Source organism: Canis aureus, chromosome 31, assembly GCF_053574225.1.
Source record: "Canis aureus isolate CA01 chromosome 31, VMU_Caureus_v.1.0, whole genome shotgun sequence".
NCBI classification, from domain to species: domain Eukaryota; kingdom Metazoa; phylum Chordata; class Mammalia; order Carnivora; family Canidae; genus Canis; species Canis aureus.
In genome coordinates this window covers 21,141,408-21,156,918 of record NC_135641.1, presented here as the reverse complement: position 1 = coordinate 21,156,918, position 15,511 = coordinate 21,141,408, and the positions used below count along the sequence as shown (strand labels likewise).

General features: G+C 40.3%; 1 protein-coding gene across 2 annotated transcripts in view; it reads left to right on the top strand.

Moving 5' to 3' along the window:
• KLHL6 (kelch like family member 6) overlaps window positions 1-15,511 on the top strand; it is a 115,340-nt gene that overhangs the window by 2,011 nt on the left and 97,818 nt on the right. The window contains exon 2 of one of the 2 annotated variants that reach the window (XM_077879824.1): window positions 4,894-5,052. The exons of the other annotated variant lie outside the window; for it this stretch is intronic. The gene's annotated coding sequence lies outside the window, so the exon portion shown is untranslated. The remainder of the gene's footprint in view (window positions 1-4,893; window positions 5,053-15,511) is intronic. 2 annotated transcript variants of the gene reach the window in all.

The window sequence follows — 15,511 nt, the reverse complement described above, 5'->3', positions numbered from 1 at the left end:
AATGGGGGCTAGTGGTCATGGTGGTCGCTTGGAGTCACCAGGTCCACCCTCTTCAGTATCTGTCTACTTTGTTTAGCACTCAAGAATGAGCTTCAGGGCTACTGATTTAATCAGATTTGAATTTTCTTTCTCAACTGTGGAGGGATGTGCTTGGTCCCTTCCACGCAGAGAGATGGGCCTCTTCACAGGGAAGGCATGGGGGATAGGTGGAAGAGATAAGAGAGGACAGGAGCCTGTCCAGGAATTGATGGAACAAGAGGAAGGGTTTGTGACAAGAGTGTCAAGGAGACAGAAGGTATAGAGAAAGGATTTGGAAAGAGGATCAAGACAGGTATATGAAACTTTTTTTTTAAAGATTTATTTATTTATTTATTCAGAGAGAGCGAGAGAGAGAGAGGCAGAGACACAGGCTGAGGGAGAAGCAGGCTCCATGCAGGAAGCCCGAGGTGGGACTCGATCTGGGGTCTCCAGGATCACACGCCGGGCTGCAGGCGGTGCTAAACCGCTGCGCCACCAGGGCTGCCCGGTACATGAAACTTTTGATTGAAAATGGTATTACATAGACTAAAACACTGAGAACTTAAAGAGTACAGTGTTGAAAATTTGTATTGTAAGCACAATTACAAATCTTCCTGAAAGATCTCTATAGGTGGCCAGTAAAAGAGCATATAATTTTGATCACTACATTCTGTGTTCTCAAAGGTTTGGTTCCTGATTTTTTTCTGTGAACTTTGGGATTTGCCCTATTTGGATCCTATAACTGTATGATAAAGTAGAAGGAATTTTTGAAAGGTTTTGGAGTCAGACAGATCTGAGTTATCTGTCTACTATTATTAATTGCAAACTTGAGCCCATTACATAATCTCTCTAAACCTTAATTTCTCCATATATAGCTATCTACCTAAGGTAGGATTATTAAGCAATTAAAAAAATAAAATAGACTGCTTAAGACACCCTGCATAGTACCTGGCACATAGCAAGTGCTCAATAATAAAATTGTTAATATTGTGTATAGTATTCCATTGTGTTAAAATATCATAATTAGTTCTGTAGCTGTAGTTTTTGACATTTCTAAGGTTTCTAAGTTTTATTTGTCTAAACTATTCAACAACTATTTCAACTATTCGAACTATTTATTTGTCTGAACTATTTAAGTTGGTGCTTAAAGGCATTGGACCAATTTGAAGTGCAAATGCAATACCTGGGTGTGTTTATTCCCAGGGTCTGGTCAATAGTGATACTTTAACAATATTTAAATTTGTGGGGATTCCTGGGTGGCTCAGTGGTTTAGTGCCTGCCTTCGACCCAGGGCATGCTCCTGGAGTCCCAGGATTGAGTCCCACATCTGGCTCCCTGCATGGAGCCTGCTTCTCCCTCTGCCTGTGTCTCTGCCTCTCTCTCTCTCTCTCTCTCTGTCATGAATAAGTAAAATCTTTAAAATAAATAAAATAAATAAAAATATTTAAATTTGTGATGAGTGATAAGACCTTCTCTTTTATATAAGATTCAAATCTTCATGCTTTTTATGACCTTTTTCAGTTATATTTGCCTTGCATAATTTTCAACAGTCTGTTATTTGTGGTAGAGTCCTATTCCATTTCATTGTGCTGAAGTTCTTGTATGGATCTTTCTTAAAATATATCTATCTTATAATAGAAAATGCATTTTATTTTTCTTTACTAATAAATTTATGTATAGTGCATTAAAATGAAAAGTTAGAAATATTTGGTTTTCTAACACATCTGCAGCTTTAAAGTGTTAACAGTGGGTATTAAAGACTTACTATTAGTCCATTTGCCAAGATCTATTACCTAGTGTTTTATATGTGTTATTTATTTGTACAGTAGGTGTTTATGGTCTGGTATTTTGAGTCTACTTTATTTGTCATTTTTTCCTTCTTTTTTTTTTTAAAGATTATTTATTTGAGAGCGTCATTTTTTTCTGATTATAGCCTCATGTCAAACAGATTTCCTAATTATGATACAGCTATTTAAATGGTCATTCATATTCTTGCTAGGTTTTTTAAAAAAGATTTATTTATCTGAGAGAGAGAGCATGCATGCATAAGCAGGTGGGGGGGGGCAGAGGGAAAAGGAGAAGCAGACTCCTCACTGAGCAGGAGCCCAATGCAAGATCATTCCAGAATTCTTGGATCATGACCTGAGCCAAAGGCAGATGCTTAACCGACTGAGCCACCCAGGTGCCCTCATATTCTTGCTAGTTTTATTTTATTAAAATTCACCATAGAGTTTTAGTTTTTTGGAATATGATATAAATTGATATCTCTTGTAATCTGTATGCAACCAACCATTGGGTGAATGTTCATCCTATTTTTGTTTATCTGTACTAATTTTTTCTATAGTGAGCGTCAGTAATAATATAAATTTTAAAATGAGAAAAATATGATATAAAGGGTCTTTAGTGGTAATGAAATGCAAGAGGAAGCATCATTGTAATTTCATAACTAAGCATTGATTGAAATGGGCAGAGAAATGTGGGTCATTGTCTCACTGGTTTCTTTACATAGATTTACCAAGCTGTCCTGTTTGTTGAGGGCAGGAACATTTTATGTTCACAAAGAACCAGCTCTCAAAGAACCACATTAAGACTTGCAAGACCAGGAATAGTCTTGGCACAATATAAGTAGTTTGTTTAAATTTGCTAAACACATAATAGTGTTACCTTGATATTTTTTCTTCTTTTGTGCTAGTAATTGGCATAAATTAAATAAAAGGAGTGATTCTTGTCTGATTTCTGTTTTTGATTGAAATGAGATGACTTTGGGGCACCTGGGTGGCTCTGTCAGTTAATCATCTGCCTTCCACTCAGGTTATGATCTCAGGGTCCTGGGATGGAGCTCCATGTCAGGGAGCCTGCTGGTCCCTCTCCTTCTTCCCTTCGCCACCCCCTCACTTGCGCTTTCTTGTGCATTCTCTCTCTCTCTTTTTTTTAAAAAAATTTTATTTATTCATGAGAGAGACACACAGAGAGAGAGAGAGAGAGGCAGAGACAGAGGCAGAGGGAGAAACAGCCTCCATGCAGGAAGCCTGATATGGGACTTGATCCAGGGTCTCCAGGATCACGCCCTGGGCTGAAGGCGGCGCTAAACCACTGAGCCACCTGGGCTGCCTTCCTTCTTTCTTTCAAGTAAGTAAATACAATCTTTTTTTTTTAAAAAGGTTTTATTTATTTATTCATGAGAGACGCAGAGAGAGAGAGAAAGAGAGAGAGAGTGAGAGAGAGAGAAAGGCAGAGACACAGGCAGAGGGAGAAGCAGGCTCCATGCAGGGAGCCTGATGTGGAACTTGATCCCGGGTCTCCAGGATCACGCCCTGGGCTGAAGGCAGATGCTCAACCACAGCCACCCAGGTGTCCCTAAATAAATAAAATCTTTTTAAAAAAATGAGCTGACTTTGCTTCCAGATATGATAGAGTTTAATAGGGAGTGGATTTACCCTCCAGCCTTAAACAGCTAGAACACTGGACAAAATATATAACAGTTATTGGAATGTGGAAGGCAGGTAGAACAAATCTGTGATCCCTGAGAGAAGGAAAACATATAAGGTGAGTTTTACAATTGACCCAGTATACTGCCTGGATGGACTCAGTGCAGGAAAAAGCAACTAATGCTCCAGGCTCTAAATATAAATTGGAGTTGGCAGAGGTTAATGCAGTTAGAATTTATGGGGCTAAGTAAAGAGAGGAGGGAACTGCACAAAGAGAGAGAGCTCTGGATATTTACAGAGAGATCCCCCTAAGTCTTTGGTTGGTTGAAGAGGAAACTACTGAGGCCATGAAAGGATTACCACAAACTGTACTTTAAACAATTCCTGGAGCTCACATGGAACTGGGAATAGTTTGTGCTCCAGCAGCCAGAGTGGAAGGATCTCATAATTTCCAAGGCATTGGGTAGACATCTCAGAAAGGTATTTCTTTGTAAGTAGTAAGGCTAAATTAGCCCTAGACTAAATTAAAGGCTGCTCTGGTGTTGAAGGAGGCTTTGAAAAGATCAAACTGATTCTAAGTGACATGACTACACCAGAACACAATCCAAAATTAATTGAGAAAATTTAACACAATCTAGCACCAGAGGGATAAAATTTATAGTGTCAGGCATCCAATAAAAAACATTATCAGGAGGTACCTGGGTGGCTCAGTAGTTGAGTGTCTGCCTTTGGCTCAGGTGGTGATCCTGGAGACCCGGGATCAAGTCCCATGTCAGGCTTCCTACAAGGAGCCTGCTTCTCCCTCTGCCTGTGTCTCTGCCTCTCTCTCTCTCTCTCTCTCTGTGTCTCTCATGAATAAATAGCCAGAGCTCCCTGCTCAGTGGGGAGTGTGCTTCTCCCTCTCTCTTCCCTAGCCCACCTCCTCACTTGTGCATGCACATGTACTCTCCCTCTCAAATAAAAAGAAGTAAAGTCTTTTTTTAAAAAAAGAAGAACAAAGGTAAGATTGAGAGTAAAGTTCTTATTAGAAACTATTATTTCTGTAACTACTTATACATTTCCTATTTGTCTTTCCATTTAATAGGATATAAATAATAGTTCTTCTTAAATGTATGTATCTATGTACATATCTATTTATTAATTTTGGAGAAGGAGAGGGAATTTAAGCAGCTCCACGCTCAGTATGGAGCCTCTTATGGAGTTGGATCTCACAACTCTGAGATTATTACCTGAGCTGAAATCAAGAGTTGACTGCTTAACTGACTGAACCACCTAGGCACACCAGTTTTTCCTAAATTAAAAAAAAAGTGTTTTCCTTTCATTTGTGATTTTTCTTATAAAATTCATCTAACTTTGAATTTTGCTAAATATTTCATAAAACCAAATATTGATGATTTCTATAGTTTTGGGGGTTTTTTTGAATATTTTAATTATTTTTTTTTAACAGAGAGAGCACAGGTAGGCAGTGTGGCAGGCAGAGGGAGAGCAAGAAGCAGACTCTCCACTGAGCAGGAAGCCTGATCCCGATATCCCAGGACCTGGATCCCAGGACCCCGAGATCATGACCTGAGCTGAAGGCAGATGCTTAACCGACTGAGCCACCCAGGTGCCCCTATAGTTTTTATTTCTATAGTTTCACATTCTATTTTTTTATTTACCTTAAATTTTTTCTTTACTACTTTTATTTTGATTTTCTCCATTTCTTTTTTTTTTTTTTTAAAGATTTTATGTATTCATTTGAGAGAGAGAGAGCACATAGAGGAGAGAACATGAGCAGGGGGAGGGTCAGGGAGAGGGAGAACAGGCTCCCTGCTGAGCAGGGAGCCCAGGGGTCTTGATCCAGGGACCCTGGCATTACTTCTTGAGCCAAAACAGACACTTAACCAACTGAGCCACCTAGGCACCCCTCTCCTTTTCTTTTTTCTTTTAAGATTTTATTTATTTATTTGACGCAGAGAGGGAGACAGAGAGAGAGAGAGTACATGCAGGGGGAGCAGCATAAGGAGAAGGAGAAGCAGGCTTCTCAGCAGAGAGTCTGACTCGGGACTTGATCCAGGACCTTGGATCATGACCTGAGCTGAAGGCAGATGCTTAACCAGCTGAGCCACCCAGGTGCCCCTCCATTTCTTTTTGAAAAAATTTTTAAGAAATCAGTTTAATAATTGCTTGTTTTCTAATTCTTTTTAAGATTATTTGTTTTTATTTTAAGTAAACTATGTACTCAGCATGGGGCTTGAACTTATAATGCTGAGATCAAGAGTCACATGCTCTGCTGACTGAGCCAGCCAGGTACCTGTCTGTTTCTTTTCTGAAGTCAATATAAGAATTCATGGTCATGTTTGTTTGTTTTTGGACCTGCATTCTTTTTTTTAGGTAACTATTTCAGCAGATCCTTATTGAACAACCACCTTAGGTCAGGGACTATGACAAGTACTCATTTCAATACCATATTTGTGTATACCTATATATGAAGAGAATCATGATACGCATTATATTTCTTACTGTGTTTTTGTGGTCAGAAACATGTTTTCCACCTATATTGAGATATAATTGGCAAATAATATTGTGTAAGGTGTATAATGGAATGATTTGATACACATAAGTATTTTGGAATGATTACCACAATAAGGTTAGTTAACACATCTATCATCTTACATAATTACCATTCAGGGACTCAGGAATCATGACCTGAGCCAAAGGGGGATGCTTAACTGACTAAGCCACCCAGGTGCCCCTCTCTCCTTCATTTCTAAAGGACAGCTTTGATAGGTAAAGTATTTTTGGTTGGCAGTTTTTTTCTTCTAGCACTTTGAATATATCATCCCACTTTCTCCTTGCCCTCACAGTTTCTTCTGAGAAATCCACTGATAGCCTTATGGGAGTTCCCTTTTATGTGAAGTGTTTGTTTGTTTGTTTGTTTTGTCTCCTGATGCTTCTAAAATTTTCACTTTGTCTTTGAATTTAGAATGTTTTATTATAATATGTCTTGAATAAAATATTTTTGAGTTGAAATATTTTGGGAACCTATGATCTTCATGAACTTGTATCTCCATCTCTCCTAATATCCAATAAATTCTCAGTCTTTATTTAGTTAAGTGAACTGTCTTCCCCTTTTGCCCCCTTTTCTTTTTTCTGGGACTCCAACAATGCACAGAATGTTTTCCTTAGTGCTGTTCCATAGTTCCCCTAGGCTTTCTTCATTATTTTTCATTCTTTTTTCCTTTGTTCTCCTCTGGATAATTTCTTTCTTTCTTTTTTTTTAATTTTTATTTATTTTAAGTAATCTTCTACACCCAACATGGGGCTTAATTCACAACGCTGAGATCAAGAGTCACATGCTCTTCTCATTGACCCAGCCAGGTGCCCTTCCTCTATATAATTTCAAATGATCTATCTTCTACTTCACATATTCATTTTGTTTGATCCAGCATGCTGTTAATGCCTTCTATTGTGTTTTTCATTTCATTCATTGTATTCTTCACCTCTAGAATTTCTGTTTCTTCTTTTCTGTGACTTCTATCTCTGTTAAACTTCTCATTTCTCATGTATTATTTTCCTGATTTTGTTGAATTGTCTTTCTGTGTTTTCTTATAATTCACTGAACTTCTTTAAAACAACTATTTTGAATTCTTTATTGGACAACTCATAGTTCTCCATTTCTTTGGGGTCAGTTACTAGAAAATTATTGTGTTTCTTCGCTAGTATTATGTTACCTTGATTTTTTAAAATGTTTCCTAGGGATCCCTGGGTGGCGCAGCGGTTTAGCGCCTGCCTTTGGCCCAGGGCGCGATCCTGGAGACCCGGGATCGAATCCCACGTCAGGCTCCCGGTGCATGGAGCCTGCTTCTCCCTCTGCCTCTCTCTCTCTCTCTCTCTCTCTCTCTCTGTGACTATCATAAATAAATAAAAAAAAAATTAAAAAAAAAATAAAATGTTTCCTAAAGTCTTACATTACTGCCTCCACATTTGAAGAAACAGTCACCTAAAGCCTTTACTGACTGGCTTTGGGAGAGACATACCTTTGTCAACCCCGTTAAGGATTCTGAGGCTTTCTCAGATCTTTACTATGGGTATTCCTGCTTCACTTTTCTTGTTCCCTCTGGGGAGTGGGTGGGGTTCTTAACATTGTATGCAAAGCCAGGCTGGGTGCTGACTCTTTGCTTTCCCTAGGGTGGTGCTGAATGCTTAAATTTGTTTACTTTCACCTAATCCTGCAGGGCTTGGCCAGCTTTCTGGGTGTGCTCACTGGTTCTCTGCAAAGGCTCACTCTCATTGCCCTTCAGGACACACACAGGGAGCTGGCCATGGGATGTGGGTATATGGGTGAGGCATGTAGAGCTTGTGGGTCCCTATGGGCCAGTTGGGGGATCCTCAGGTCAGGCATCCCCAGGGGCTCATACATGGGCTTCTTAATTGAATACATGACACAGTTAATAAAATCTCTGTCCTTTGATGCTCTTTAAGAATGCTGTCTGCGGGATCCCTGGGTGGCGCAGCGGTTTGGCGCCTGCCTTTGGCCCAGGGCGTGATCCTGGAGACCCGGGATCGAATCCCACATCGGGCTTCCGGTGCATGGAGCCTGCTTCTCCCTCTGCCTATGTCTCTGCCTCTCTCTCTCTCTCTCTCTCTCTCTCTCTCTCTCTGATGTGACTATCATAAATACATAAAAATTAAAAAAAAAAAAAGAATGCTGTCTGCTAGTCTACTAGCCACTCTCTGGCTCACCCCACCCCCGCCCCCATCATGCAGTACTCCTCAGTTTTCTGAATAGGTGAGAAAGAAGTCCCCTTGGCACCATCATGGACAACTAGGGATGCTTGGCACTTACCCACTCTCACTTTTCTCTGTGGGAAAAATCATGGTCTGAGTAAGTCACTCTTGGCACTGAGATGTGCTCTCTCAGGGAGGGGTGACATGGGTAAAGTTCTAGAAACTGTTTCCTTTTACTGTCTTCGATGTGTCCCACATCAGATAATGTTTTTGCTCCATCAGTGTGCTGGAACTTTTCCATTGGGTTCCTGGGCTTCCACAAAGACACTCTTGTCCATGAGTGATTGTTAGCCAGTGTTCTTTAGGAATAAGATGATGGAAAACTCTTACTTCACCATTTTGATGACTTCACTATGTATGTTGTGGTCAGAAACTTTTGAAAGCATTATATTCAGCCTACATAGGTGCTTAACACATCAAAGAAAGAACAGACCCAAGAATTCAGAAAGCATAAATTGTGGAAATTTAGTGTTATTGTTGTTGCCAGTTGTTCTTCATAATTTAGTAGGCCCTGGGGGGCCTCTTGGTTATTTTAGAGAAGACTTAATTCAGAGGTGCTGAACCTCACTCAAACTTACATAAGCTAAAAAGAGACACAAGACTACATGTTTCACAGAACTTAAGGTCTAGAGAGAGCCTCATGAGGTACCAGACTGGATTCCGGAAAGCCACCAGAAACCAAACTGTCTCTTCCTCTTTACCTTTCTCTTTGAAGCCCCATGGTCTTTTATTTATTTTCTCACCGAGAGGGTGCTTTATTCTTTTCTTTCCTTTGCTTTTTTTTTGTCTGATCAGCCTCTCATCCTTCCTCTTAAGTATCCATATAGCCTGACTAGAATGGCTATTATCCAATTCCAAATTTCCATAAAAGACAATCTGATCAGCCCAGCTTGGCCAAGTGTCTATCCTTGGACCAATCAAATGTGACCAGGAGAGTGAAATCAATAGGAACATACCTGTGAGAATTACCCCCATAGGAAAGGGCAGTTCGCAGAGGAGAATCCCAAAAGAAGTCTCTTATAACCATATATCATTGATGATCATTGCAAGGACTCATCAACAAGAGAAAGATCACTACAAAATAGTTAGTAACTGCCTTATTCTGAGAAAGGATATGAAGCAGCTAATTCTTAAAGAATTCTTAAAGTCTGTACAGGTGCAGACTTTAATAAGCCTGGAAAATGCATAAATAAGTATCAAAATGCTTTAACATAGAATCATTAAGAATTTCAAATGTGACTTAGTTTAAGTGGAAACAAACTATTTACACTATTGTTGTGAGTGGAAAGTTTTATTTGTAATGATTACGGATAAGTATGGAGATTTTTAAAAGTTTGACTGGTTTGTTTCTTTTTGCTTAAATGCAGTCTGTGTTTTAGCCAAAATTACATTAGCAAGAAAATATGATAAAACAAGAACTAGTAAATCAATTTGAATGTAATCAGCGGAGGGACCTAGTTTTAGATATTTAAAATATCTTGGTCAATTATAATGTTTTGGTTAACGAATTGTTGAAATTTCATAAGGAAATGAAACCCAGTTGTCTGGTTTTACCAGGTGTTTCTATCTATATGACTATAGCTAATTGTACCTTGTAGCATGGGTATTAAATGTTTTAAGCTACGTATCTTGTTTCACTACTAACTGAGTAGGGGAAGTAAAATGAGGAACAAATCATTACTCTGGACAGGAAGCAATAGAAAGGCAAATCAACATTGTTCTTGACTTGGTCCTTTGCATTGTTTTTATATATATTTTTACTGGAAATGCTTTATAGCAATGCTCTTTTGGATCACCATTTAGTTGATCAGTAAATAGATGTCTGATGTAGTGGAAGCCCCAGGTGGGACTGAATGTGTCTTTTCTGCTGGGGAAAGGCCCTATACCCTGAGTTAATTTGCATATGACTCAGGTGGCTAGGAAAGGGAGAGAATGCTGACTTGGGGACTAGACTTCCCTCATTTGAGGAGAGGGGCTATATTCTCCAACAGGCATGGGTGCATGTTCTTCTGTGCAATTATAATTAGAAAGTAGGAATGTTGAGGGTGGGGGATTAAGTAACAACAGGCTTCATTAAGTTGATCTGCCTGTAGTCCTGGGTGAAACGGGGCTTAGGGGTAGGCTCATCTTTGGGGATTGACAAATAACTGCAGTCTAGGCTCTTGGGTAGCCTGACGTCTTAAGTTTCTTTGTGACTGGATGTAAAAATTTGGAGAATTGGCTCTTCCTTGGGAAGAACCTCAAGAGGGTAAAAAGCTGGGCTCTTGCTAGCCTCACTTGAGTCCAGAGTTTGTCCTAAAGAGCGCAGCCCTGCAGGGATCAGCCATTTACTTTTCTCCAGAAAAAGAAACAGTTCAGGGATAGCTAGAGGGATGCTGCCAACAGACTCCAGGGAGGGAGAATGCAAGTAGTTGTAGTCAGACAGTGCAAACAATAATGTGAGAATTGGTGGCTCTTCCTTGTTGGGGTAACAGCAAGATCAGTGATGAAGACTCCAAGAATGGCTGTGCACATTAAGTGAGGTGGCAACAAGATGCTTGTACCTGCAGCTCTGCCCTCTCCCCTATCCACAGGATCATCTTCATTCTATTTACAAACTGAACATAGTATCTCTCATCTTTAAAAAAGTCTTCACTAGATCCTTCAACCCCCTTCAGCTGTCAGACCATCTCTTTGCCTTCCTTCCCAGAAAAACATCTCAAAAGAGTTACCTACACTCTACTTTTAATTCTTCATCTCCCTTAAGACTATTATTTATCTTTTTTTTAAATTTTTATTTATTTATGATAGTCATACAGAGAGAGAGAAAGAGGCGGAGACATAGGCAGAGGGAGAAGCAGGCTCCATGCACCGGGAGCCCGACGTGGGATTCGATCCCGGGTCTCCAGGATCGCGCCCTGGGCCAAAGGCAGGCGCCAAACCGCTACGCCACCCAGGGATCCCAAGACTATTATTTATCTTTAGGATGCTTTTCGCATTAAATAACAGAAAACTCTGGGGGCACCTGGGTGGCTCAGTTGGTTGGCCATCCAGCTCTTGGTTTCGGCTCAGATGGTGATCTTGAGGATTGTGGGATTGGTCCCCACATGGGGCTCTGGTTGTCATTCTCCCTCTGCTCCTCCTGCTATGCATTCTCCCTCTTTCTCTCCTTCTCTCTCTCTCAAATAAATAAATAAATGTCTTTATTATTTTATTATTATTTATTTAAAATAAATAAAGTCTTTTTAAAAATACAGAAAACTCTGAATCAGTTGGGGATTTATAAGTTGAAATAACAAGAACCCTACAGAGCAGGCTTCATGCATGAGTTCTAGCTCTGTTTTGTGGCAATTCTCTTGAGTCTGTTCTCTTTGGCATTGGCTTTATCCTCAGGCTGGTATCAAGATGGTTTCTACAGAACTAGGTGTCAAATGCAGAAATGACAGTAGCCAGTGGAAAAAGAGAAGCTGTCTTTTCTTTATGTTTCTTTTTAAGGAAAAAGAGACCTCTACAGAAATCCTCCAACAAATTTCCCCTCACGTTTTGTTAGAATTAGATCACATGGCCATTCCTAAACATATCACTAGAGGAAAGTAGATTATAATAGTTGGCTTTGACCAGTCAGGATTTACATTGGAGCTGGCCATAGGATGCTGTTTGAAGGAAGAAAGGGAAAACAAATTCTGGTGAAGTATTTAACATATGAGTTTAACTTTTGTCCCCAGCACTACACTGGGATGGAACTGCACAAGGCACCAAATTCCAGTGAGCATTTCTTTGTCGTCATCTTATTCCACCTTTTAGCAACGTTTCACTACTTGTGTACACTTTAGTTTCTCCTACATCACATTCTCTTGGTTTTTCTATTCTCTCTAGTTGTTTTTTCTTGGTCTTCTGTGTACACAGGATTGTAAAACAAGACTCATTCTATTTTGTCTTCAGCTTTATCTTCTCAACACAATCAGATGATTCCAGTATTTCAAAATAAGGAATGAGACAATTAGCCAGGACTTGCAAAGGAGGTGGCAAAGAGTGGGTTTCATGTCCATTAGCTGATTTTAAAAATCTATCTTATAAAAGAGATTGAAGAGACCAAAGTGCATAGGAAATTGGAGAGAAAGTTACTTTAGAGATGTGCAATATACGTTTTCCCCCACAGTGGGGAAGCAGTGGGGATGCTTGCTCTTCTCTGCCAGTTTAGTGAAAGCGGCTTTATTGAGGAGTATTTGGAGAGTGAGGACACAGAGGACTGGAGTCTGACTGTGGCTAGCTAGCTCTTCTGATGGCATGGTAAAGAGATGATGCTGTCTTAGGGATGGCTGCTCTCCCAGAGTCTTAGTCAAATGAGCTTCAGAGCTTCCCATAGAAATCATATAGTACCCACATGGGAGTTTTCCTGCCCAAGATTGCCACATGGTGAAAAACAAGCAAACAAACCCTGGAGCTATACTATTAGATTCTGGGGTGGTGAGGGGATAATTTTAAGTGACTAGCCCTAGGAGATGTATTTAGTTACAACGAGGGAACTACCATTACCAGATTTCCCAAGATGATGGAGCTCTGAAAAAGCCATAAAATAGTCCCACGAGGGGATCCCTGGGTGGCCCAGTGGTTTAGCGCCTGCCTTCAGCCCAGGGTGTGATCCTGGAGTCCCAGGATTGAGTCCCACATCAGGTTCTCTGTTTGGAGCCTGTTTCTCCCTCTGCCTGTGTCTCTGACACTCTCTCTCTCTCTCTCTCTCTCTCTCTCTCTGTCTTTCATGAATAAATAAATAAAATCTAAAAAAAAAAAAAAGTCCCATGAGATTAAGAATAAGCTCTAAATACCTGCCAAACCTAAGTAACTTTAGTTCATATGTCAGTTAAGATCTTTCCTGCCACATACCTTTTCTCCCTCACCGTTTTGTTTCAATCCTGAGAAAGCAGAAGCAGAGAAAGGAGACTGAAGGTTTTAGGCAAGAGAAACAAAGAGCCCCTTCTACCCTTTTCCCACCAGAGGCAGCCAGGTTGGAGCACCCTCAAACTGTGGGGTGGCGGAGAAGCTTTAACTCTTCATCAGTTTGGAAGTTATTACTTTGGACTTCTTGTAATACTTACTGAAATGAAACTGTGTTTGTATGTATATGTATGTGTGTGTCTGACCAAAGGTAACTTGATGGATTTTTATTATTGAAGAATGTCTAGAAAAGTCACAAAATTGCCTTTAATTTTATTTAAGGAGCAGGGAATAATGAGTTCCACTGAGGGGATGAGTTGAACAGGTAGTGGAGAAAGAATAAAACGGTTTTCTGATCATACCAAATGCATTGCCCTTGTTCAATGTGTCATTAAGATAGACTTTTTCTTCTTCTGTCCAACCTTTAAATGAGGTTGTGCCCAAGACCTGTCTCAGGTCCTCTCCTCATCTTTGTCTATATTTTCTTGATATGTTGTCCTTTTCCATTTTATGGCTTTGACCTACTTTATGCTGACTTGCAAATGTGTACCAAATGTGTACTTTTAGCCCAAAAACATTTTCTCTGAGTCCCAGAATCATGAATCCAATGTACTGGCAACTCCACTTATTGCTAGTCTAATAGGCATCTTAACATGCCCCAGATTTCCCTGTCTCATCTCCACCATTTGTTTTTCTCCAGTTCCCTCCCATAATAATAAAGAGCATCAGCTATCAACCCATTGCTTAACTCCTAAATCTTAAGGTCACTTGGGATTTTCCCCTTTATCCCCTATCAACCGACCCTTATCAGTTCTACCTGAAGAGTATATCCCTAGTCCATCCTCTTCTTTCCATCTCTACTGTCATCCCCTCCTCCCAGTTACCATCAACTTCTCCTGGACTACTCCAAGCCCTCCTTCCTGGTCTCTCTTCTTCCACCCTATCCCTGTTTATTCTGTTTTCTACATCACCAGAGTGAATTTTAGACATTTAAATCCAAGCATATCACTGCTCTGCTTGAATGTTCTATTTTTTTCCTAGTTCATAAAAATAAAATTCAAACTCTGAATTTTGGCCTACAGAAGCCATTATGATCTAGTCTTTGTCTTCCTTTTTTAAGTTCATATTGACCCCCCAACCTCCAGGATTCCTGGGTGGCTCAGTGGTTTAGTGCCTGCCTTTGGCCCAGGGCATGATCCTGGAGTCCCGGGATTGAGTCCTGCATCAGGCTCCCTGCATGGAGCCTGCTTCTCCCTCTGCCTGTGTCTCTGCCTCTGTGTGTGTGTGTGTGTGTGTGTGTGTCATGAGTAAATAAATAACATCTTTAAAAAAAAAACCATATTGACCAACTCCTCTTTGTTCACTGAGGTGCAGTCACTCTTCCTTGAATGGCCCAGTCTTTTGCTTACCTCAGAGACTTTGTACTTCCTTTCCTTCTGCCTAGAATGTTATTTTACTGATTCTAATAAGGCTGGATCCCTCTCAACTTTCATGTCTCTGCTCCAATATCACCTCTTGGGGAAGTCTTTTCCTGAGCACCCTCTCTAAAGTAGCTCCTTCTAAGTCTTCTATTAACCTCTGTCTAATCACCTTATTTCTTGTATCCATGGCATTTATCACAAATATAAATTATTTTGTCTTTTTACTTCTTATCTTTTTTTATAAAGATTTTATTTATGTATTCTGGAGAGACACACAGAGAGAGGTAGAGACACCGGCAGAGGGAGAAGCAGGCTCCATTCAGGGAGCCTGATGTGGGACTCAATCTCGGGACTCCAGGATTATGCCCTGAGTCAAAGGCAGATGCTCAACTGCTGAGCCACCCAGGCATCCCTACTTATTTTATTTCCTATTTCTTTTACCAAAGTGGAAATTTCATGAAAACCAATACCTTTCCATTTTGTTCACACCAGTATTTTTGGCACCTAGAACAGTGCATGGCAGGTAGTAGGTGCTCAATAAATATTCAGTGAATAAATGAATGAAAAGGGAAACATCCATCAATGAGTAGGTGTCCTCTGAAGGAATCAGGTGGACCTGAGTTAGAAGAGCCCAGAGTGAAATTACAGGGGCCCTAAAGTTTGTTCAGAAGAGAAGATGTTGCTTCCAGGTGGGGTTTTGTCCAGCTGACTGGGCTGTTCCCCCACTCCACTGTTTTACCTGGGAAGAGGGGTATAGTATCCTCATGGTCTGGAGAAGATAGATGTTACCAGTAATTAGTTTTCTCTTTTCTGGAGCCAGAAGATGATAGAGAAGGAAACTTACTTAAGGCTTGGGCAGCTTCTCCTCAACAAAATCCTATTAGAATGGCAAAAAAGGGCAACACTTTAAGCATTCCAGTCTGTAATGGCCAGACTGAGTAACAAATCCTTCAGTACAGA